This window comes from Manis pentadactyla, chromosome 14, assembly GCF_030020395.1.
Source record: "Manis pentadactyla isolate mManPen7 chromosome 14, mManPen7.hap1, whole genome shotgun sequence".
NCBI classification, from domain to species: Eukaryota; Metazoa; Chordata; class Mammalia; order Pholidota; family Manidae; genus Manis; species Manis pentadactyla.
The window spans coordinates 67,552,963-67,578,380 of record NC_080032.1 but is presented as its reverse complement, the minus strand read 5'-3'; the positions used below and the strand labels follow the sequence as shown (position 1 = coordinate 67,578,380).

Below are 25,418 nucleotides of genomic sequence, written 5' to 3'. Positions count from 1 at the left end.
AAGGGGAAGGACTATGTGGGAAAGGCTCTAGCGGCTGGGAGTCACTCCCAGACAAGTCTGAATGGACACAAACTTTGGACGTTAGCAGGCCTGGTGAGCAGCTGGAGGCCAGATGTGGAGAGCGTGTAGCCAGAGGAGCAAAGGAAGCGGAAGTGTCCACGGCAGGAGCAGTGCTGTCCTCAGGCTCCCCGCATGGCCACTGGGCTCCCGCAGGCTCTGCTTCGGACCCCTCACTGAGCTGCTCTTGCGATGACATCTGAGAGTCACCGTTGTCAGGGAGCCTTCTCACGCGGCTGCAGAAGACAGGAGGCAAGAGCTGCAGCCAGGAGCAGCCAGGGCCAGGAGGGGCCGAGCAGGCCCGGCAGGGCTGAGCGCCTGAAGCCCATGGTCCTGCAGGTCCCCATGCTGGCTGCACAGTGCTCCTGCTGTCCCCCAGGTCTGCAGTCACACCTGTCCCCATGTCTCCCCCACCACGTCAGTCCCAGGCTGCCTGCAGCCCTGGAGTCCCGTCATAAAGCTCTGGGAGGAAGGAGGTCCCAGAGGAGAAGGGAAGATTCTTTACCTTCTCAGAAGAAGTAACAGGTCCTTAATCTCTCCCAGGTCATGAAGGAATTCTCTGCAAGCTGGAAAGTGGAAGACGGGGTCATGGTGGGGAAGGCAGGGACCTAGGTATCTTATAGGAGACTGAGAGCTACATCCCTTTAGGGGAGACTTTGGGAGCTTAGAGTCTGGAGCCCGAGCCTCAGTGTCCAAGGTCACAGATCCCTGATGGCGATGGCAAGACTCGTGATAGGGAACGCTTTGCCATTTGCAAAGTGCTTCAACATCCATTGCCTGCTGTGGCCCTCACAGCCATCCTCTGGGCAGACATGGCAAGGGCCACCTCACAGAGGCACCTGAGGGAAGGTAAACACCCACACGTGGACCTGAAGTCCACCCTTCCCAATCCGAACACTCTTGGTCCACTCCAGCCCACCGCGTCCGTGCTGGGCGACACCATCCTCAGGGGCATCGTGTAGCTGGGCCCTCCAGCAGGAGAGACAGGCTGACTCGGGTGGGCAGGGCCGGCTGACAGAAGCTCACCTTTCAGAGATCCACTTCTTTTTTTATACTTTTTCTTTCCATTTGGCTCCAAGTGATGCTGAGGGACCAAAAACATGACAGGCTGGGACCAAGTCTCACTCACCTCCATAGACAAGCTGCAGAGGCTCGGTGTCTATACACAGGACTTCCTACATGTACCTAACAGGCCCCAAGGTGTCCTGTCCTTGTACTCATTTTTACCATAGATAAGAACATTTTCCCTTTTCCTTCCTTGAAGAATGTAAAGAAGGATTTTCTGTGTGGGACCCGCCCTGGCTTTCTTGTGTCAGTGTATTTCTCTGCTCAAGAAACACACATGTTCCCCTCTGAGCTCCGTCAGGCCGCACTCTGCCTCCCTAGGCAATGCCCCACTGCAGCCCCTGCTCAGAGGCACTGCGGGGTCAGCACTGCCCTCAGGTCAGCCTGGACGAAGCCTCGCCCTAGACCCCTGCCCCAGGAAGGCAGCTGGTAAATGAGTGCTCAGGGGCGTGTCCTCCTGCAGACATCAGATTCTTAGGATCTGGGCCTCAGCCACTGGCCACTGAGTTTGGTATTTTGGCCTGGAGCCCTTTAGCCACCTGGCCCCTGTCTAGGATCTTTGGCTAGATCCTCCTTCCGGAACTGGTGCCTGGCCTGGCTTATGCCTAGAAGGAGGATCTTGTATTCTTTCCTGAGAAGAGATGATCTCTTCTTTCCCATCCCAGGAGCCTCTACAGCTGACTCCAAAAAGCAGAAGTAAAGAGAGAAAAGAGAACCACATTCTGTTGGGTCTGGGCCAAGGTTTCCTTACCTTCCTGATGTTTCCATGTTTTTTAGATGGTAGTGATGAGGATGGATCACTTGCAAAGAAGGGGAGTAATAGAAGGAAGAGCCCCAGTCCCCACAGGATGCCTATGATGGTGTTAGGCACCCAGGAAGTGGAGCTGGAGCTCAGCCAGGTAGCTAGAATGCTTTTCAGACACAGGAGAGGACTCTCCATCATTCTGAATCGCACTGCTGCCCTCAGGCAACTGACCTCTGGGCCTGTGCTTGGGCAGAGCACAGCAGGCACACATCACAGATCACTGGCCTTGTCACAAACGGTTCCTGAGGGCGGGGAGGGGACAGAGGAGGAGCAGGCGGAACCACAGCCCCTCCCCCACCATCCCGTCCCACAGGGCTCTGCACCCTACTGGGCCTTGTAGGTTCCTTCTTTCCAACTCTATTCACTCTGTCATGGAGACCTTAGCCAATTTTCCACTCATCCGGACATTATCTGGTCGCCAGTTTCCTTTTTTTTTAAATTAAGGTATCATTGATACAAACTCTTATGAAGGTTTCACTTTAAGGTATCATTGATACAAACTCTTATGAAGGTTTCACATGAAAACTGTGTTTACTACATTCACCCATGTTATCGAGTCCCCACCCCATAGCCCATTGCAGTCACTGTCCATCAGTGTAGTAAGGTGCCACAGGGTGACTAGTGTTCTCTCTGCTTCACTGTCTTCTCCGTGACCCCCCACACCACGTGTACTAATCATAATACCCCTTAATCTCCTTCTCCCTCCCTTCCTGCACTCCCTTTGCTAACCACTAGTCCCTTCTTGGGTTCTGTGAGTCTGCTGCTGTTTTGTTCTTTCAGTTTTGCTTTGTTGTTATACTCCACAAATGAGGGAAATCATTTGGTATTTGTCTTTCTCTGCCTGACTTATTTCACTGAGTATGATACCCTCTAGCTCCATCCATGTTGTAGCAAATGGTAGGATTTGTTTCTTTCTTAGGGCTGAATAGTATTCCATTGTGTATATGTACCACATCTTCTTTAGCCATTCACCCGCTGATGGATACTTAGGTCGCTTCCATATCTTGGCTATTGTAAATAGTGCTGCAATAAACATTGGGGTGCATTTGTCTTTTTGTATCTGAGAACTTGTCATCTTTGGGTGAATTCCTATGAGTGGAATTCCCGGGTCAAATGGTAGTTCTATTTTTAGTTTTTTGAGGAACCTCCATACTGCTTTCCACAATGGTTGAACAAATTTACATTCCCACCAGCAGTGTAGGAGGGTTCCCCTTTCTCCACATCCTCTGCAGCACTTGTTGTTCCTTGTCTTTTGGATGTTGGCCATCCTAACCGTTGTGAGGTGAAAGCTCTTTGTGGTTTTAATTTTCATTTCCCTGATAATTAGTGATATGGAGCATCTTTTCATGTGCCTGTTGGCCATCTGAATTTCTTCTTCGGAGAGGTGTCTGTTCATATCCTCGGCCCATTTTTTAATCGGGTTATTTGCTTTTTGGATGTTGAGGCTTGTGAGTTCTTTATACAGTTTGGATGTTAACCCCTTGTTTACAAGTCGTTTACAAATATATTCTCCCATACTGTAAGATGCCCTTTTGTTCTACTGATGGTGTCCTTTGCTGTACAGAAGATTTTTAGCTTGATGTAGTCCCATTTTTTCATTTTGGCTTTTGTTCCCTTTGCCTGAGAAGATGTGTTCAGGAAAATGTTGCTCATATTTATATTCAAGAGATTTTTACCTATGTTTTCTTCTATGAGTTTATGTTTCATGACTTACATTCAGGTCTTTGATCCATTTCAAGTTTACTTTTGTGTATGCAGTTAGATAATAATTCAGTTTCATTCTCTTACATGTAGGTGTCCAGTTTTGCCAATACGATCTGTTGACTGGGGTGTCATTTCCCCATTGTATATCCTTGTCTCCTTTATCGTATATTAATTGGCCATATATGTGTGGGTTTATATCTGGGCTCTCTGTTCTATTCCTTTGATATATTGGATCTTTTCCTGTGCCAGTACCAAATCGTTTTGATTACAGTGACTTTGTAGAAGAGCTTCAAGTCATGGAGCATAATCCACCCAGCTTGAAGTGATAAGAAATGTGGGATTGGGTGAAGAAGCCAGGAGCAGCAGCACATTTTGGGAAGGAGGAATTGCATGTCCAGATACATAGGTGTGAGAGAGCATATGGCAGGTTTGCATAGTACCCAGTCACTTGGTGAGGCTGGAGCCGGGGTGCTCTGCTGGTCATTAGGTATGCTTAGGAATACCCCATCTCTGTTTGCCTCTGGGCACGTGGCAGCTTTGCTCTTCCCATCAGGCTTGAGGATGTGGCCAGTGAAAGTAAGCAGAGGGGATGTCTGTTACTTCCAGGTGGAATATTTAAAAGCTGATGCCTGTTGTTTTGCTACTTCCTGTATTCTTTTGGCTACTTGCAATGTTCCGGAGGGTGGTTGCTTTGTCTGCTTGTGTTCTGGAATGAGACCAGTGGTGATGGAGGCAGAGCCACCAGCTGACCTGCAAAGGACATGGGGATAAGCAAGACGTAACCCTCTGTTGTATGCCCCTGGGATTTGGGGTTGTTGGCTACTGCAGTGTAACTTAATTTATTCAGACTGGAACTGGGGGCTTTCCAGAACCATGAAGGGTTTGAGATTTTATATCACATGTAAGCTAACAGCTAGCCTGCCAGAGTTACCTAGGGGCTGGCAGAAGACACGAGATCCCCAAGTGAGAGAATAAGGATTTTATTCTTCACCACCAGCAGGAATCTTGAGCTGCTTTCTTGCGGTGATTTCCCTTGTCCCCCAAGTCCCTCTCTGGCAGTGCTGAGAGGGCCAGTGGGCTCGTGTCACAGCAGAGGACCCTGGAGCTCAGGAACCCTCATCGTCCATGGGGTTACAAGCCAACCCGATCAACTTTTGTCTGAGGGAGATACTATCTTTATTATACTGTAAAGAAGACAGACTTTCCCTCTGCTCTGGAGCGGGGTCACTGTCTCTATTTCCCAAATCTGGTCACTACACAAACATTCCTGAAAAGATACTCAGGAACCAAATTTGTCAGTGTTTTCTTTGCAAGAAGTGCAGAAATGTGAGACCCACAGAGGTTGTCTTCCAACAGTATCTTTGTGTCAGTGGAGGAAAGTGAATGCAGGAAGGCATTTGGAGCCCAATTGGGAAGGATTTTATAGCATGTTAGGGAGGTTAGACTTTATCTGGTAGAGAGAGGGGAGCCATCTCAGGTTCTAAAACATGGTATGGAGGATAGAGGGGGATTGGAGAAGGAGAATAGCACCACTAGGGAAAGGTTAGGGTTAAAATGTAGGTGTGGAAATTTTAACATCTGAAGGGAGCTGGAGCCCCTGGATTGAGCTCTACTTGGATAAATTCTATAACCTTGAAAGCTCAAATCAAAAGACATTTTGTTTTAGTTTTTTAAAGTTACCTTTCCAAAGCAGAAGCTTTTTGTCAATAAAAAAGTCTAATGCAGACCTCCAACCAATAAAACGGATGGAAGGAGACACACTTTGGTTGAAGCAGAAACTCCTCGGAAACCCTGGAGCCCAGATTCAGCTCCCCAGTCCCAGCAGACAGCCCAGTACTCCTGTGGAGCCCTGGGGAGCCACAAACTGCACTTTGAAGCCACTCCTCTTTTCCCAGTTGGCCCAGGCAGAATTAATTGCTTCTTCCTCTCTGTTCTCTTAACAGTTTGATCTTACCACCGGGGCAGCATTTGTCACCTTGACACATGTTTGCAGAAAGCATCCTTAATTTTTATCTCTGTATTTTCCAGTACCCAGCAGAGTGCCTGTCTGCCTGGAAGGCTCTGCACCGGTGTTTGCTGAGTTGAATTGAATTCACGTGAAAAACACATCAATGAGGTAACTGGAGAATTACATTTTTTGTCAAAGCTTTGCATTTTAAATTTAATGAAATTTAACAGACAATTCCTGAGACCTGACCATGGGCAAATAAGAATATAGGATGTAATGAACTAAAATAACTTTCTATAGTGAAGCGATTTTAGTTTTAGTCTGTCTAATGTACCCACAAATGCTTATTCAAGACACAGAGATCTTTTTCTTAGAAAGGAGACCGCAGTCCAAATAAATAACATCCTCCAAATTAGAGTGAGAAGATCGCCAGACCTTCTTCCTCAAATATATAAATCCATTCAGTCACCTGTGTTTTCATTAGGTAGGGAAGGAAATCCCTGTGTTTACTCTGCTAACTTATGCCAGCGGAATATTTACTTGTGAAAAAACGCAATAATTAAAAACAAACAAACAACCGTGAGCACTTTCTGTCTAGCCTTACATCTGTGTGGATGCGGACTGGTGAAAACAGCCCCAGGAGTGTCTGAGCCCTCCTCACTTCCATGGGCTTCATACAGATCGGTCTGACTTTTAAGGAGAACCCAGCAGGTGGAATTTCCATTCATTCTGCTCCAGTTCTGTCCTGGCCATTGTCTGTCTGCCTGGAAGAGGGTCAGCCCTGAGTTAGGGTGAAGAGGGAGGCAGGGACAAACCCAAGATCCCATTGTGAGGCTGAACCTCACGTCTGTAGGGGTGAAACTTAACACAATTTTTGGAGCCCTCTTTAGGTAAAAGAATGCAAAATGAGGTATGAAAATGGAGTGCTTATTTAGAATGAGAACAGAAATCATAGTGGAGCATTTTGTTAACTACTGTACATATGTTTATAATGTTATTTTTAAAGCTATTTTAGCTGTACACTTTCTGTATTTTCATACCAGCAATTTTGTGATATTTTCTATAGAGAGAATAAATGATTCAGTCTTTTATTTAGTATGGTTGATGAAAAAATACTTATTTTTATTACCGACCGTTTAGAAAAATATCTTCCAGCTGCACAACTTGTGATTTGTAATGCCAAGTAAATGTTTAGAATTGTCAGATTTGGGCAGACTGCTATCATATAGGATATGACAGATTTCTTTCATACAGGAGCTGTAAGGTTTTGAGGCATTTAAGATTTTCTTGTGAGCTTCTATCTTAAATATGCTTTGAACTGATGTCAGCCATGTCCTCTGGTATATTATAAATTTTATGTTATCTACATCCATGCCAGTATTTTGTGTCAAATCAGCAAAAAATTTAAATATTTCCTCAATGTATTCCTATGATTCATTTCTCCTCATTAATTGGATTATCAAATGATCCAAGAGCTTATTACTTATCATTACTTCTATTTGAAGTGTATTCCTTCTCTTCCTCTTAATTAATTACTGCCTTTGGTATGATCTAGTTTTATTTTATTATTGCAATTTGCTTCATGGTGTTGGATAATATCTATTGACCTTAATTCTCATCTTTATTTTTTCTATTTTACTTTTCATTGTTGTGTTAATCTGCATGTTCTTATGTTTCTTTTTTCATTAAAGTATCACTGATATATAATCTTATATTGGTTTCAAATGTACAACACAGTGATTCAACACCTACCCATATTGGTAATTCCTCTCTCCCACTAGTGCCGTCACTATCTGTCCATATGGAAAGATGCTACAGAATCACTGACTGTATTTTCCAAGCTGTACTGCTATCCCCATGACCAACTTATATTGTGACTGTGAATGATTGGGTCCCTTTATACCCCTCCCTCTCACCCCTCCCCCCAACCCCTTCCCCTTGGTAATCACTAGTCACTTCTCAGTGTCTATGAATTTACTGCTGTTATGTTCCTTCTGTTTTACTTTGTTTGTATATTCCACAAAAAAGTGAAATCATATAGTATTTGTCTTTCTCTACCTGGCTTATTTTACTGAGAATAATACCCTGTAGATCCATCCATGTTGCAAATGGCACGAGTTCTTTTCTTTTTGAGGCTGAATATTATTCCATTATGTACATATACCACATCTTCATTATCCATTCATCTATTGATGAACACTTAGGTTGCTTCTGTATCTTGGCTGTTGCAAATAATTATAGTACAGTGATAAACATAGGGGTGCATTTATCTTTTTGAGTCAGGGGATTTTGTTTTAATTGAGTAAATTACTAGAAGTAGAATTCCTGGATCGAAAAGTATTTCTAGTTTTAGTTTTTTGAGGAACCTCTGAACTGCTTTCCACAATGGTTTCACCAATTTACATTCCCACCAACAGTGTAGAGAGAGTTCCCATTTCTCTACATCCTCGCCAGCATTTCTTACTTCTGTCTTTTGGATAATGACCATTCTAACTGGTGTGAGGTGATATCTCACTGTGGTTTTGATTTGCATTTCCCTGATAATTAGTGATGTGGAGCATCTTTTCATGTGCCTGTTGACCATTTGAATTCTTTCTTTGGAGAAATGTGTTCAGGTTCTCTGCCCATTTTTTAATTGAGTTATTTGTTTTTTCAGTGTTGAGGCTTGTGAATTCTTTATGTATTTTGAATGTTAATCCCGTATCAGATAAATCATTTATGAGTATATCCTCCCATACTGTAGGTTGCCTTTGTGTTCTGCTGATGGTGTCCTTCGATGTACAGAAGCTTTATTTATTTATTTATTTATTTATTTAATTTTTTAATTATTATTGAAGGGTAGTTCACAACAGTATTGCATTACATTAGTTTCAGGTGTACAACACAGTGATTCAACATTTATATACATGATAATTCTAGGTACCAGGTATCACCATACCAGGTTGTTACAATATTTTGACTATATTCCTTATGCTATACATTACATCCCGGTTACTTATTTATTTTACAATTGGAAGTGTGTTTATATATATATATATGTATATATATATTTTGTGAGGGCATCTCTCATATTTATTGATCAAATAGTTGTTAACCACAATAAATTTCTGTATAGGGGGGTCACTACTCAATGCACAATCATTAATCCACCCCAAGCCTAATTTTCGTCAGTCTCCAATCTTCTGATGCATAACGAACAAATTCTTACATGGAGCACAAATTCTTACATAGTGAATAAGTTACATGGTGAACAGTGCAAGGGCAGTCATCACAGAAGCTTTCGGTTTTGTTCATGCATTATGAACTATACACAGTCAGTTCAAATATGAATATTCATTTGATTTTTAAACTTGATTTATATGTGGATACCACATTTCTCTATTATTATTATTTTTAATAAAATGCTGAAGTAGGTAGATACGAGATAAAGGTAGAAAACAGAGTTTAGTGTTGTAAGAGAGCAAATGTAGATGATCAGGTCTGTGCCTGTAGACTATGTGTTAATCCGAGCTAGACGAGGGCAATAAACATCCATGTATGCAGAAGATTTCTCTCAGAACATGAGGGGGGAGGTTCTAAGCCTCACCACTGCTGCTCCCCATTTTCTCACCACATGGCCCCCTGCGACTGTGCCTGTCTTAGGTTGTTCCTCCCTTGAGGAATCTTACCCGTCTCTGGCTAACCAGTCATCTTCCGGGGCCATACAGGGAAATGTAAAGTTGGTAAGTGAGAGAGAAGCCTTATTGTTTGAAAAGGTTAGCTTTTTACTTCTTTGCATATTTATGCCCTGTGGCTTCTATGCCCAGCATTTGTCTTGAGGTGTCTTTACCACTTGGAAGAATTATGATACTCGGTAAATTCGACATGTGGCACGAGTTCTATTTAAAGGTTGTGATTAGGTAGGAAGAAGAAAAGCTATAGAAGTAGCAGGCAGAAGAAAACATGGGAAGATTGATTATTTCTTTGACATATCTTCTTGTAGAGTAACTTCAGCATGGATAGGTTTTAAACTACTAATTAAATTGTGCACACACATTAACATAATAGGAATATAGTTACCTAACCAAAGTATACCTGTAATTACCAGCCATCTCCAGTGAAACCAAGAAAACCAGTTAGGCACCTTAGGCATTTGTGAAAACTTATCTATGATATGGTGGATATTGTCCGACTGAACTTAAACAGTCTGAGAGAATTCAGATAAACTACAACAACCCATTCCTGGGGACTGTTCATATCCCATATGTTCTTTTAACGATAAATAGTCTGTGGTTGTAAGATTTTGGAGTGCTACAATTTGCACTTCTCCTAATTCTTGGTTGAGTTCCAACAGTATAGATCCAGTCCAATTTTTGTTTTACTGTATGCACAGGCCAGCTTAGATATCTCCTTCATCGTTTCCATGGCAAGTCCAGGAACTGGTGGGATGAGTGCATCTACACCTGTGACAGTGCGTGGATCTTTGTTGGAGTTTGTTTTTTTTTTTTTGCTGATCATATTCTGTCATGAGTCTTCCCGAGAGTGCTGATGTTGGAAGTTCTTTTTCATATCGTATCTTAGTTCATTTTTGGGTAGCCAAATTAGGCTTTGATCCTCTGTATAAACACAAACAGACCCTTTGCCTACACTTTTATATGCCCTTTATATCATTGCGTAGAACTCATTAGAGGTCACCACATAGGAACTGCTTTTTTTTTTTTTTATCATTAATCTACACTTACATGACGAATATTTTGTTTACCAGGCTCTCCCCTATACCAGGTCCTCCCTATATACTCCTTTACAGTCACTGTACATCAGCGTAGCAAACTGTTGTAGAATCACTACTTGTCTTCTCTGTGTTGTACAGCCCTCCCCTTTCTCCCACCCCGCTATGGATGCTAATCTTAATAACCCTCTTTTTCTGCCCCCCCTTATCCCTCCCTGCCCACCCATCCTCCCCAGTCCCTTTCCCTTTGGTACCTGTTAGTCCATTCTTGAGTTCTGTGATTCTGTTGCTGTTTTGTTCCTTCAGTTTTTCCTTTGTTCTTATATTCCACAGATGAGTGAAATCATTTGGTATTTCTCTTTCTCTGCTTGGCTTGTTTCACTGAGCATAATACCCCCCAGCTCCATCCATGTTGCTGCAAATGGTTGGATTTGCCCTTTTCTTATGGCTGAGTAGTATTCCATTGTGTATATGTACCACATCTTCTTTATCCATTCATCTATCGATGGACATTTAGGTTGCTTCCAATTCTTGGCTATTGTAAATAGTGCTGTGATAAACATAGGGTACACTGGTCTTTCTCATACTTGATTGCTGCATTCTTAGGGTAAATTCCTAGGAGTGCAATTCCTGGGAATTGCAAACACAAATGATATGTGTGTTTTGAGCATTTTGATGTACCTCCATACTGCTTTCCACAATGGTTGAACTAACTTACATTCCCACCAGCAGTGTAGGAGGGTTCCCCTTTCTCCACAGCCTCGCCTACATTTGTTGTTGTTTGTCTTTTGGATGGCAGCCATCCTTACTGGTGTGAGGTGATACCTCATTGTAGTTTTAATTTGCATTTCTCTGATAATTAGCGATGTGGATCATCTTTTCATGTGTCTGTTGGCCATCTGTATTTCTTTTTTGGAGAACCATATGTTCAGTTCCTTTGCCCATTTTTTAATTGGGTTATTTGTTTTTTGTTTGTTGAGGCGTGTGAGCTCTTTATATATTCTGGACATCAAGCCTTTATCGGATGTGTCATTTTCAAATATATTCTCCCATAATGTAGGGTTCCTTTTTGTTCTACTGATGGTGTCTTTTGCTGTACAGAGAAGCTTTTCAGCTTAATATAGTCCCACTTGTTCATTTTTGCTGTTGTTTTCCTTGCCCGGGGAGATATGTTCAAGAAGAGGTCACTCATGTTTATGTCTAAGAGGTTCGTGCCTATGTTTTCTTCCAAGAGTTTAATGGTTTCGTGACTTACATTCAGGTCTTTGATCCATTTTGAGTTTACTTTTGTATATGGGGTTAGACAATGGTCCAGTTTCATTCTCCTACATGTAGCTGTCCAGTTTTGCCAGCACCATCTGTTGAAGAGACTGTCATTTTGCCATTGTATGTCCATGGCTCCTTTATCAAATATTAATTGGCCATATATGTCTGGGTTAATGTCTGGATTGTCTAGTCTGTTCCATTGGTCTGTGGCTCTGTTCTTGTGCCAGTACCAAATTGTCTTGATAACTATGGCTTTATAATAGAGCTTGAAGTTGGGGAGTGAGATCCCTCCTACTTTATTCTTCTTTCTCAGGATTGCTTTGGCTATTCGGGGTCTTTGGTGGTTCCATATGAATTTTTGAATTATTTGTTCCAGTTCATTGAAGAATGTTGCTGGTAGTTTCATAGGGATTGCATCAAATCTGTATATTGCTTTGGGCAGGATGGCCATTTTGACAATATTAATTCTTCCTAGCCATGAGCATGGGATGAGTTCCCATCTGTTAGTGTCCACTTTAATTTCTTTTAAGAGTGACTTGTAGTTTTCAGAATATAAGTCTTTCACTTCTTTGGTTAGGTTTATTCCTAGGTATTTAATTTTTTTTGATGCAATTGTGAATGGAGTTGTTTTCCTGATTTCTCTTTCTGTTGGTTCATTGTTGGTATATAGGAAAGCCACAGATTTCTGTGTGTTGATTTTGTATCCTGCAACTTTGCTGTATTCCGATATCAGTTCTAGTAGTTCTGGGGTGGAGTCTTTAGGGTATTTTATGTACAGTATCATGTCATCTGCAAATAGTGACAGTTTGACTTCTTCTTTTCCAATCTGGATTCCTTGTATTTTTTTGTTTTGTCTGATTGCCGTGGCTAGGACCTCCAGTACTATGTTAAATAACAGTGGGGAGAGTGGGCATCCCTGTCTAGTTCCCGATCTCAGCGGAAATGCTTTCAGCTTCTCGCTATTCAATATAATGTTGGCTGTGTGTTTTTCATAGATGGCCTTTATTATGTTGAGGTACTTGCCCTCTATTCCCATTTTGCTGAGAGTTTTTATCATGAATGGATGTTGAACTTTGTCAAATGCTTTTTCAGCATCTATGGAGATTATCATGTGGTTTTTGTCTTTCTTTTTGTTGATGTGGTGGATGATATTGATGGACTTTCGAATGTTGTGCCATCCTTGCATCCCTGGGATGAATCCCACTTGGTCATGGTGTACGATGGTTTTGATGTATTTTTGAATTCGGTTTGCTAAAATTTTGTTGAGTATTTTTGCGTCTACGTTCATCAGGGATATTGGTCTGTAGTTTTCTTTTTTGGTGGTGTCTTTGCCTGGTTTTGGTATTAGGGTGATGTTAGATTCATAGAATGAGTTTGGGAGTATCTCCTCCTCTTCTGTTTCTTGGAAAACTTTAAGGAGAATGGGTATTATGTCTTTTCTGTATGTCTGATAAAATTCTGAGGTAAATCCATCTGGCCCGGGGGTTTTGTTCTTTGGTAGTTTTTTGATTACCGCTTCAATTTCGTTGCTGGTAATTGGTCTGTTTAGATTTTCTGTTTCTTTTTGGGTCAGTCTTGGAAGGTTGTATTTTTCTAGGAAGTTGTCCATTTCTCCTAGGTTTCCCAGCTTGTTAGCATATAGGTTTTCATAGTAGTCTCTAATAATTCTTTGTATTTCTGCGGGGTCCGTCGTGATTTTTCCTTTCTCATTTCTGATACTGTTGATTTGTGTTGACTCTCTTTTCCTCTTAATAAGTCTGGCTAGAGGCTTATCTATTTTGTTTATTTTCTCGAAGAACCAGCTCTTGGTTTCATTGATTTTTGCTATTGTTTTATTCTTCTCAATTTTATTTATTTCTTCTCTGATCTTTATTATGTCCCTCCTTCTGCTGACGTTAGGCCTCATTTGTTCTTCTTTTTCCAATTTCGATAGTTGTGACATTAGACCGTTCATTTGGGATTGCTCTTCCTTTTTAAAATATGCTTGGATTGCTATATACTTTCCTCTTAAGACTGCTTTTGCTGTGTCCCACAGAAGTTGGGGCTTATTGTTGTTGTTGTCATTTGTTTCCATATATTGCTGGATCTCCATTTTGATTTGGTCATTGATCCATTGATTATTTAGGAGCGTGTTGTTTAGCCTCCATGTGTTTGTGAGCCTTTTTGCTTTCTTTGAACAGTTTATTTCTAGTTTAATGCCTTTGTGGTCTGAAAAGTTGATTGGTAGGGTTTCAATCTTTTGGAATTTACTGAGGCTCTTTTTGTGTCCTAGTATGTGGTCTATTCTGGAGAATGTTCCATGTGCACTTGACAAGAATGTGTATCCTGTTGCTTTTGGATGTAGAGTTCTGTAGATGTCTATTAGGTCCATCTGTTCTAATGTGTTGTTCAGTGCCTCTGTGTCCTTAGTTATTTTCTGTCTGGTGGATCTTTCCTTTGGAGTGAGTGGTGTGTTGAAGTCTCCTAGAATGAATGCATTGCATTCTGTTTCCTCCTTTAGTTCTATTAATATTTGTTTCAGGTATGTTGGTGCTCCTGTATTGGGTGCATATATATTTATAATGGTTATATCCTCTTGATGGACTGAGCCCTTTATCATTATGTAATGTCCTTCTTTGTCTTTTGTTACTTTCTTTATTTTGAAGTCTGTTTTGTCTGATACCAGAATTGCAACACCTGCTTTCTTCTCTCTGTTGTTTGCTTGAAATATCTTTTTCCATCCCTTGACTTTAAGTCTGTGCGCATCTTTGGGTTTGAGGTGAGTCTCTTGTAAGCAGCATTTGGTTGGATCTTGCTTTTTTATCCATTCTATTACTCTCTGTCTTTTGATTGGTGCATTCAGTCCATTTACATTTAGAGTGATTATTGAAAGGTATGAATTTATTGCCATTGCAGGCTTTAAGTTTGTGGTTACCAAAGGTTTAGGGTTAGCTTCTTTACTATCTTACTGTCTAACTTAACTCGCTTGTTGAGCTATTATAAACACAGTCTGATGATTCTTTATTTCTCTCCCTTCTTATTCCTCCTCCTCCCTTCTTCATATGTTGGGTGTTTTTGTTGTGTGCTCTTTTTAGGAGTGCTCCCATCTAGAGCAGTCCCTGTAGGATGCCCTGTAGAGGTGGTTTGTGTGAGGCAAATTCCCTCAACTTTTGCTTGTCTGGGAATTGTTTAATCCCTCCTTCATATTTAAATGATATTCGTGCTGGATACAGTAGTCTTGGTTCGAGGCCCTTCTGTTTCATTGCATTAAGTATATCATGCCATTCTCTTCTGCCCTGTAGGGTTTCTCTTGAGAAGTCTGATGATAGCCTGATGGGTTTTCCTTTGTAGGTAACCTTTGTTTTCTCTCTGGCTGCCTGTAATACTTTGTCCTTGTCTTTGATCTTTGCCATTTTAATTATTATGTGTCTTGGTGTTGCCCTCCTTGGATCCCTTGTCATGGGAGTTCTGTGTACCTCTGTGGTCTGAGAGGCCATTTCTTCCCCTAGTTTGGGGAAATTTTCAGCAATTATTTCTTCAAAGACATTTTCTATCCCCTCTTCTCTCTCTACTTCTTCTGGAATACCTATGATTCTTATATTGTTCCTTTTCGTTTGATCACTCAGCTCTCTTAAAATTCTTTCATTCCTGGAGATCCTTTTATCTCTCTCTGCATCAGCTTCTCTGCGTTCCTGTTCTCTGTTTTCTAGTCCATTAATGGTCTCTTGCATCTCGTCCATTCTGTTTTGAAGTCCTTCCAGAGCTTGTTTTATTTCTGAATTCTCCTTCCTTAGTTCTTGCATATTTCTCTGCAAGTCCATCAGCATGGTTATGACTTTTGTTTTGAATTCTTTTTCAGGTAGACTGGCTAAATCTATCTCCCCAGATTCCTTCTCAGGGGAAGATGTAGCAGATGCCGAAGCTGTCTGGGTTAGTCTTGTCTGGATCATATTTTTTTGCCTTTTCATGTTGACAGGTGCTATTGACTGTCAGCTGGGAGGGCCAAAATTTTCACTTGCTACTGGCCTTTCTTTACTGGGACAATTGCGACCCCTAGTGGCTTGTGTTGGGTAATTGCGTGTAGAGTGGGTCTTTGTGTCTTGCCTGGCCGGAAGGGAGAAATTTCCCTTTCTGTAGGCGGAATTTGTCTCAGGCTGCTTCTCTGCTTTCGCAGCGCCCGGTGGGGTAATGGATGGGGGGGCTGCTTGACTGTTTGCCTCCGTGAGGGTTCTCAGAGCTGTTGCCCAGGGGTTAGTGCACCCGGTTTTCCCTGTAATTTCCAGCTGCTGTACTGTGACCTGGGTTGTTTCCGTCCAGCTCTTAAGTCCCTGTCCCTTTAAGACTTTCAAAAAGCCCCCGCTTTTCTTTGTCACAGGGGCATCAGATTCGGCACCCGCTCAGAGGTCTTACTCCCTGTTCTCCCAGTATCCAGGGCCCCCTGGGCACGTACTGTGTCTGCGCTCTGGCCCGGATGGCTGGGGCTGGGTGTTTGGCAGTCCTGGGCTCCGTCTCCCTCCCGCTCTGCCTATTCTTCTCCCGCTGGGAACTGGGGGGATGGGTGCTCGGGTCCCGCAGGGCCGTAGCTTGTATCTTACCCCTTTCACCAGTCGCTGGGTTCTCGCTGGTGTAGCTGCAGTCTGGCCACTGTCCTCCGTCTTCTGGTCTCTCTTTTAGGGCTAGTTGTGTTTGTTGTATTTTCAAAAGTATATATGTTTTTGGGAGGAGATTCCCACTGTCCTACTCACGCCACCATGTTGGCTCCGCCTCCAGAAGCTTTTTAATTTGATGTAGTCCCACTTGTTCATTTTTGTTTTGTTTCCCTTGCCCGAGGAGATGTGTCCAGGAGAAAGCTGTTTGTATTTCTCTTGAAGAGATTTTTGCCTATGTTTTCTTCTAACAGTTTTATGGTTTCATGTCTTACATTTACATCTTTGATCCATTTCAGGTTTACTTTTGTGTATGGGGTTAGACAATAATCCAGTTTCATTCCTTTACATGTAGCTGTCCAGTTTTGCCAGGAGCAGTTGTTGAAGAGGTTGTTTTTTCTCCATTGTGTATTCATGCCTCCTTTATTATATATTAATTGATCATGAATGCATGGGTTTACAACTGAGTTCTCTATTCTGTTCTATTGATCTGTGGGTATGTGGCATTACCATACTCTTTTGATCTACTGTAGCTTGTAGTATAGCTTGAAGTCAGGGAGTGTAATACCTGCAGCTTTGTTCTTCTTTCTCAGGATTGCTTTGGCTATTTGCAGTCTTTTCTGGTTCCATATGAATTTTAAAACTATTTGTCCTAGTTTATTGATATATGCTGTTGGTATTTTGATACGAATGGCACTGAATCTTCAAAAATGCTTTGGGCTGGATGACTGTTTGACAATATTAATTCTTACTATTCATGAGCTTGGGATAGATTTCCATTTATTGGCATCTTCTTTGATTTCTCTCATGAGTGTCTTACAGTTTTCAGAGTTTAGGTCTTTCACCTCCTTGGTTAGGTTTATTCCTAGGTATTTTATTCTTTTTGATACAATTGTAAATGAAGTTGTTTTCCTGATTTCTCTTTCTGTTAGTTTGTTGTTAATATATAGGAATGTGTCAGATTTCTGTGTATTAATTTTGTATCCTGCCACTTTGCTGAGTCCAGTTATTAGTTGTAGTTTTTTGGTGGAGTCTTTACGGTTTTTTATGTATAAATGCATGTCTGCAGATAGTGACACTTTAATTTCTTCCTTACCAATTTGGATGGCTCTTATCTCTTCGTGTTATCTGATAGCTGTGGCTAGGACCTATTTGGAATAAAAGTGATGAGAGTGGATCATTGTCTTGTTCCTGATCTTAGGGGAAAAGCTTTTAGCTTTTCTATTAAGTACGATGTTGGCTGTAGTTTTGTCATATGTGGCCTTTATTATGTTGATGTACATACCCTCTAAACCCATTTTGTTGAGAGTTTTTATCATGAATGGATTTTAAATTTGTCAACTGCTCTTTCAGCGTCTATGGAGATGATCATGTGGTTTTTATCCTTCTTTTTGTTAGTGTGTATGATACTGATTGATTTACAAATATTGTACCGTCTTTGCATCCCTGGAATGAATCCCACTTGGTCATGGTGGATGATCTTGTTGATATACTTTTGAATTCAGTTTGTTAATATTTTGTTGAGTATTTTTGCTTCTATGTTCATCAGGGACATTGGTCTTTCCTTTTCTGTGGTGTCTTTGCTGGTTTTGTTATTAGAGTAATGCCTGCCTCATAGAATGAATTTGGAAGTATTCTCTCCTATTCTACTTTTTGGAATACTTTAGGAAGGATTGGTATTAGCTCTTAGCTCTTCTCTATATGTTTGGTAGAATTCAGCTGTGAAGCCACTGGTACTGGACTTTTGTTTTTTGGGAGTATTTTGATTACCAGTTCAATTTCATTGCTGGTAATTGTCCTGTTCAGATTTTACATTTCTTCCTGGGTCAAACTGGGTCAATCTTGGAAGGTTGTATTTATCCAGGAAGTTGCCCATTTATTCTAGGTTGTGCAGTTTGTTGGCAAATGATTTTTCACAGAATTTTCAAATAATTCTTTGCATTTCTGTAGTGTCCATTCTGATTATTCCTTCTTCATTTCCGATTTTGTTTATGTATGTACACTCTTTTTTTCTTGATAAGTCTGGCTAGGGGTTAATCTATTTTGTTTATTTTCTCAAGGAACCAGCTTCTGGTTTCACCAATTTTTTCTATTGTTTTACTCTTCTCCATTTTATTTATTTCTGCTTCGATCTTTATTATGTCCCATCCTTGTCAGTATAAGAGGTGAGTTGTACCCATCCGGTGCATGTCTCCTGGAGTTAATGTTGGTAAGACGCATTGGGACCACGTAGGAGAGAACCTCATACCTCTTTGCTTTGTCTCTTTGTGCACCTATCCTCACCCTCCACCATGCCAGTGTGTGATTTCTTTAAGTTCTGTTTATAATGGCCATTACCTTGAGAAAGTAGTGAAAATGGAACAAATATTAGTTTCAAAAAGTTGTTGTATTAGACTGGGAACTTCCTACAGAATTGTGTTATTAGACTTTTGCCCAGAAAAAGGTGAAGGAAAAGCCCCTTTATTTTGTTTGATGTCAATTTGAAATATGGTTTAGTTTTGAAATTAGTGATGACTCATCTAGCAGTTATTTTGTCCTACTTACTGAGACCCAGCTCCCTCAAAAGTTCTCTTCCTGAAGGGGCAGGAACTGTGTGTGTGTAGTAAACTAGTGCAGCCAGTAGCAATTAGTTCTCAATTCCTGTGACTGGATCTTAAGAAGAAAATAGCCAATGAAAGGAAAGCCCCCGTACTGATATCATGGGCATGGAGAGGGGGAGCATTCAGAAACTGCCCTGTCCTAGCTGACAGGATGGCGTGGGGGCACCCTGAAGGTTGTGAGCCCTGAGCAGGGTGAATGCTTTGGTGCACATCTTGTTTCATTGGGCAATACATTAAGGCCCTACCTGGTGTTTATATCTCCCATGAAAAGAAGGCAAGCAAAAAAATAAAGAAAGAAAAACAGAGGCCCATTGATAGCCAAGTCATAATTTGAGAGGGGTCATTAGCCTCTTTATGCCTCATGTATCCTGAGGGACTCATACCAGATAGGAAGGAGACCCGGCCCTGGGACCTGGTGTGCAAGAATATGGCAATGCCCTTTAATATTTTCCCTTTTTGTTTAGAGCATTCAATACCCTACCTTTTTTAAGTGGCTAGTGTACAGTGGTCAATTTAATAAAATCCCACAGGACACTGAAGGCGGATTTGGATAAGCCATTGTGCAGTAGGGTGTCATTGTCGCCATGGGGCCATATGAGACTATGGGTGACTCAGAACAAAACTGTCTACAGCCAGGGAGAGCAAACCTCCTGCCAATGATGAGTCAACTGAATAGTCTCAGAATATTGAGAGATGCATTTTAATTAATAAGAATAGAAGTAAAATGACAGTAAACAACGCATTTGTCTTCCCACCACCATTTCTTGTACAGGAAAATAAATGTTTCCTACAGAAGGTCTAACCAGACTAGAAGGAGCCGCTCCCCAGGTGAGACTGGGACAGCTTCTTTCGGCAGGTGAACAGTAAGCACAATGCATGGAACCTTTAAATGGAAGAAAGAGAACACGTGGCTATCCTCGTACTGACCTGTGGCTTTTTGCCATCTTCTGTGTTATCAGTCAGGATGCTTCTATTGCAGGTGACAAACACAATCCTACTTAAGTGAAAAGAGAGTTAATTACTGATGTGACAGTCCGCAGGCTCCAGTGCTCCCTGTTGTCGCACCCTGGCTCTGCCCGCCTTCCTCAGGTCCTGTTCTCAGGGGCCCTCCCTTTGGGGCTGTAATGGCTGCTCGTCACTAGGTCTCACCTCTTCTCACCTTCAAATCTCAGAGGAAAAGACATCAGGTCACTTCTCCAGAAGTCCCAGTAAGGTCCCCACTTCATCTCATTGGTGCTGCTGGATTTGTGGCCAGAGCATACAGTGCTTTGATTGAGTGGAAGTGAAGGAAAGATGGGCCCTTCACAAAAATTTGGGGCTTTTGGCAGAAATAGGGGGTATAAATGTTAAGGAGGCAAATTACAGCTGTTGACTGTGTGTGAACCCAGTGGCCACCAGTTCTAGGCCCTTGTTCTCTGGGATCCTCTGACTTTCTTATCCGGGATAAATTCAGAACACGGGGTAGAAGAGGATGTGTGGGCTCCTTCCAGAAAGCTGGTTGGCAGCTGGGCTAACTCCAAACTCCTGCTCCTCTCTTCCTAGACCCTGACTGGAGGAGAAGGTTGGTATAAACAGCAATCTTATTTGTTTGCTGAAATGTGAGTAGAAATCTGGGCATATGGGTTTTCCTAAACTAGCAGCCATGTAAAAAAATTAGTGTTTAAATTATCTTTGCTTCCTAGCAGGTGCTTGGTGACCCATTAGAGACCCCCATTTTAGCACCATTCCCAGACCAATAAAGGTCTATGTCTTTTCTTTCCTTCCAATCTCTGGACCCAGATGAAAGGCGTAGGAGCCACAGTGCAGTGTGTGGCGAATGACGTTATCAAGTAGGAATCTGGCAGTGGTTCTGCTTCCTGGTTGGCTAATAAGAAAGCCTCAGGCCATTTGATTTAGTTCTGAAATCAAATTACTGAAAAGCAGAGGAAACTGATTTTTGCTCCCTATTCCTCGGAACCGAACAAATAGAACGATGTGGGTTTTTCTTCCAGATTCCATAGATTTTAGGGAGGTGTGACCATTGTTAAGCCACATGTTTTCTCACATAAATTTTCAGCAGACTTCCACTAGTTTCTCTTGACGCCAAGTTCTGCTGGATGGTTATGGCAGCTGTAAGGGTATTTCTAACTAATGGGCATACGGCAGCTGTTGGCATCTTCAGAAGAGCTTGAGGGAAGCACAGGAGGCAAGCATGGTGACACTTTGAATCCTTGTCAGGTGTACAGCTATGTGATCTGACTGAGCTGCGGTGGTGGCTCCTGTAGGCCAGGGGAATGGCGCAAGAATGAGAGAGACCGGAAAGGTCTTAGTCAGATGGTTCTCAAATCTTCATCCCACGTTCACTTTGGAGAACATCTCCCCTCCCCAGCCTGCCCCTCCCCCAGTGTTCCCTACCAATTATAGACAGCTCGTTCTCATGGAGCCATAACACACCCTTTCTGGAATTGTTTGGATACATATGATGGCCTGGCGTGACTCAGAGGTGCTATGTTCAGTTAGCCTCATGATGGAATGGCTACACTGTAACTTCTTACAAGATAAAAAAGTAAAAGTATTCATATATCAATACAATATACAATCAATATATCCTGTAGCCAGGGAACCAGGCTTGCTGAGGAACTGTATTGGCTGATCATCATCCCAGCAGGGCTGAGTTCATTCTGTCACCTGGAGGGTACTTCATCTTGTGAGTCAGTGTCGTTCCAGAGAGGTAAGAATGCATGGCATGCACTGTTCAGTTTAAAAAATCTTCTAGTAAATTTCATTTCCAAAATTAGAGAATTCACATACGTTCTCTATAACTTTTAAAATAATACGAAGGAAGAAGGAAGCAAATTAAGCATCTTTCTCATCATTTCTGCCTTTCTACGTCTGCTCCACTGAGGTAATCGATGATAATGTTTTTTTACACCTTTCCCAAGTTAATACAGACATATATTATTTTGACGTTTTAAAATTGAGATCACACTATGTGCAGTTGTATGCAACTTTTCTCACATTTTCTCTCAACAGTTTGCTATGGATGTCCCTCCAAAGCAAAATAGCTAAGCCATTCTATTTAGTTTCTTTATAGTAATCTATAAAGCTACTGGTATAGATGCACCAAAATTTATTTAATATCCATTTGATGGATATTCAGGGAGTTTCTGGATTTTCACCTTTAGAATTAATGCTGCAATAAATACTCTTTTAAATAGATTTTTATGGACTTGAACTTTCCCCCCCAAAGGACTTATTCCTAAAGGCGGGTTGCTAGGTCAAAGGTTATATGTATTTGAATTTTTAGTACCTGTGTCTAGTTTGCTTTCCAGAAAATTTGTTGGGAAAAAACTTGCTACATCAATTCTCATTCCGACAGAAGTGTGAGAAAGTGCTGGCTAGCATAGAATACAATAGGTTTTTCATTTAGAAATTCTAAAAATATTTTGTCAATCTAAGTGGTGGGGAAAATGGCATCTCCTTACTGGTTTGTTTTGGGTTTCTCTGCCTCCTGGTTGTGGATGAGCACCTTTTCATATGTTTATGGCTGTTTGGATTTCCTCCTCTGTGAATTGCTGTTCTGTTGTACTGAGCTTAATATTAGTCTTTATGTGTTGCCAGTATTTTTTTGTCCAGCTAGCATTTTGATTTTGTATTTTCAAAAAAAGCATATGTACTAGGTTTATCCCTTTATACCTTGGTAAAAATTGGGTAGATTTAAATTTTACCCAGGCAATACTGTTGTTTTCATTTTTTAATTGGAAAATTATTAAACACAAGAAACCAAAGAAGGAAACAATAAACCACTCACTGGGCACACAACCCATAGATAACCACCAACAGATAACAGCTTATGTTTGGGGAGATAGACCCCCTGACAGTCTTCTACATGCATTTCACTCCGTGGCTTAAAATACCACCATCGAAGGAGAGAACTGTGAATGGGTATACCTTTCAGAAGAGAAAGGAAAATGCAAAAGGATTGTTAAAAGCACATTTTTTTCTGTTTATCCTAACATCTGTGAAATCAGGAAGTGTTGTAGAGTCAGTGATGTCTGACAGACATTGTGGGCTAGGCAGAAGTCAGAACGTGGTCATTGTTGTCCGCACATGTGTGATCTTGTTCATTCCTTTTACAATGTCTATACTTCTCTTGGGTTATGCTCCCTGTTAGTCATATGAATTTTGAATTTAATTGCTATTTGAAATAACTGTAGAAAGATTACACTGTAATTACATTATTACATACTAAGCAGTACAATTTAAGACAGGAGAAATATGCAAGTCCCAGATTTTGAGATAACAAGAGATTTGTGTGTCTAATTCATGTATTATATGTGACTATCCTTAATACATTATATGTATGTTGTGGTGCTGAAATAATGGTGCATCTTATAATTTATTACATATGATGAAATATGCTATTAAATTGTTGGTTAAGTACTGTATATGGCAAGTAGTATAGAAGAAAATCTGTTTTTTTCAAGAGGTTTTTTACAAGGTGACCATGCCCATTTGGGAATAGTTCATATATTATGTTCTTGGTACAAATAAGATGCAAGAGGGAAATTAGGTAAACATGACTTGCTCAGTAATAACATTCAACAAGATGCTTGGAGAGACAGAGGTGTTAAAAAGAAGAAAGAATGTATAGTTCAGACATGCTTGTGACCCTAGAGGAAGGGAAGTACTGACTGGACTTTGGGAAGAATTTTGTGTTGAAGTCAGTGACTTGGATTGCTTGGGAAAGTGTTCAAGTTATGTATAAAAGGAGATGTTGCATTGATCATGAAAACTCAAGAGCTTCTTGGACATGGTGTATGCAGTTATTTATCTTGTTAGTATAGATGAAGCAGCATAAATATTCCATAAATCAGTGTTAACTCCATCTGTTCTGCCTGTTAGCATACCAGCTTGGCAGCCATCCTGGTCCTGGTAGAAGGTAGTAATCATTTTCCTGGGGGCTTTCATCAGTTGCTAGCTTATGTGAGTGGAAGCCCATTGCTTACTTACTCTTCCTGCCTCTTAATTCATCCAAAGAGGAGCAAACCTGCCTAAATTGTATGGGGGATGTTTGGTGGTAGGTAGATAGGTAGAATAAGGAATTGACATGAACAACCATCCTTTGTAACCTAATCTAGCATCTAACAACACAGCTTTCCTGGCCATCTAATGGGACTTGAGCTTTTCTTTAAGAAAAATAGAATATGAACACCCTTATTTTCACCCCTGTGTGTAGTTTCATGTTAAGACTCTTATTTTTCTCTGGCTTCATTAGGTACTTGCCAGGACAAATTTTCCTTAAGTGGCTGGCTGAATTGAAGCTATACCTTAGTACGTTTCTCAGCTTTTATTTACCGAAAAAGAAGAATAGAGGCAAGGCATTTAGAAATATTTCACTTCTGGTAGAGGTAAGTTAGTTTTATACACTGCTGTCCTAGAGCATATTCTCGCCATTCAAGCAATCCTGGGTTCATTTTTAAGCCCACTGAATGAAACTTTATTTTCTGATATGTATTTATTTATTTCCTTATTTCCATTTGGTTGTCCTAAAAATATTTCATCTCTCTGCTAAAATTCCCCAACTGTTCACTGTTGTCCAACTTTTCTGCAGTGTCCTTTAATATCTTTGTCACAATTGTGTGAAGTCCATATCCGATAATTCCAAGGCCATCTCTGGTTCTGGATCTGTTCCTGTTGACTATTTTCTCTCTTGACCATGAGCTGCTTTCTCCACATATTTTATAAAAATGTTTATAAAAACATTTCTCTTGTTTCTTCACATATTTTATAAACTTTGTGAAGTTTATGCTGGACTCTGTGGGTCATAGAGCAGTAGATTAGGATAAATAACATTTATCAACAGAGAAAGGTATACTCCTTTATTTTCCTTACCACTAGAGTGGTGGCTGAGTTGATCTACTCGAACTGGGTCAGAGCTGTACTGGGTCTGGGCTTTGTTGTCATTTTAGTTAGATTCAATTCACCATTAGCTTCAGGATCACAGCAGGAGTGGGACTTCTCTTTCAGAAGTGCTTAGGTTTTGAGCACTGGTAGGCTCCTGTTCTTATAATTTATGGCTAGCTACAAGCCTTTTGCATGTCTGGGGGCTTTCTTTACTCTCTGTTCCTCTGGGTTGCAGTTCCTCAGGACATGCCTCTCCACCTGGCTTCCCTGCCCCTGGCAGTGCACTCAGTGGAGACCCAGGGGTCTTCCGGAGATTCCTCCCGGCATCCTTGTGCTTCCCCTCGCCTTTGTAAGGCCACAGAGGCAGACTTGGTAAAGACTCAGGCGCGTCAGAGACATTTCTTTCTACTCTCTTACTGTCCCCAAAATTTGGAAGACTGCCTGGCAATCAGTGACGGCCTGGAGAACTTGGGAGGAATTTCTTCCCGCTCCTCAGCCCTTCCTGCAGCCTTAGGATGCCTCGGAGTCCTTGGGGAAGTCCGAGTCGGTCTTGGATGCATGTTCTCAGCCTTCCTGCCCTGCCCTCAGCCTTTAGCAGGCTGCTGCCTTGCCCTTGGAGAAGCTCTGGGCATTCTGCCGGGACGGGAGGTGGGGTAGGTACGTGCGGAAAGTCTCCCGGGTCTCTTGCCTTGTTCCTAGCTTTTCCCCTGACCATCCCCATGTGCGCAGAGAAGGCTGGGTCAGAAGACTTGGA

At 41.5% G+C, this 25,418-nt stretch overlaps 1 protein-coding gene across 1 annotated transcript in view; it reads left to right on the top strand.

Moving 5' to 3' along the window:
• LOC130680517 (uncharacterized) overlaps positions 1–25,418 on the top strand; it is a 634,026-nt gene that overhangs the window by 83,146 nt on the left and 525,462 nt on the right. The gene's annotated exons all lie outside the window — the stretch shown is intronic.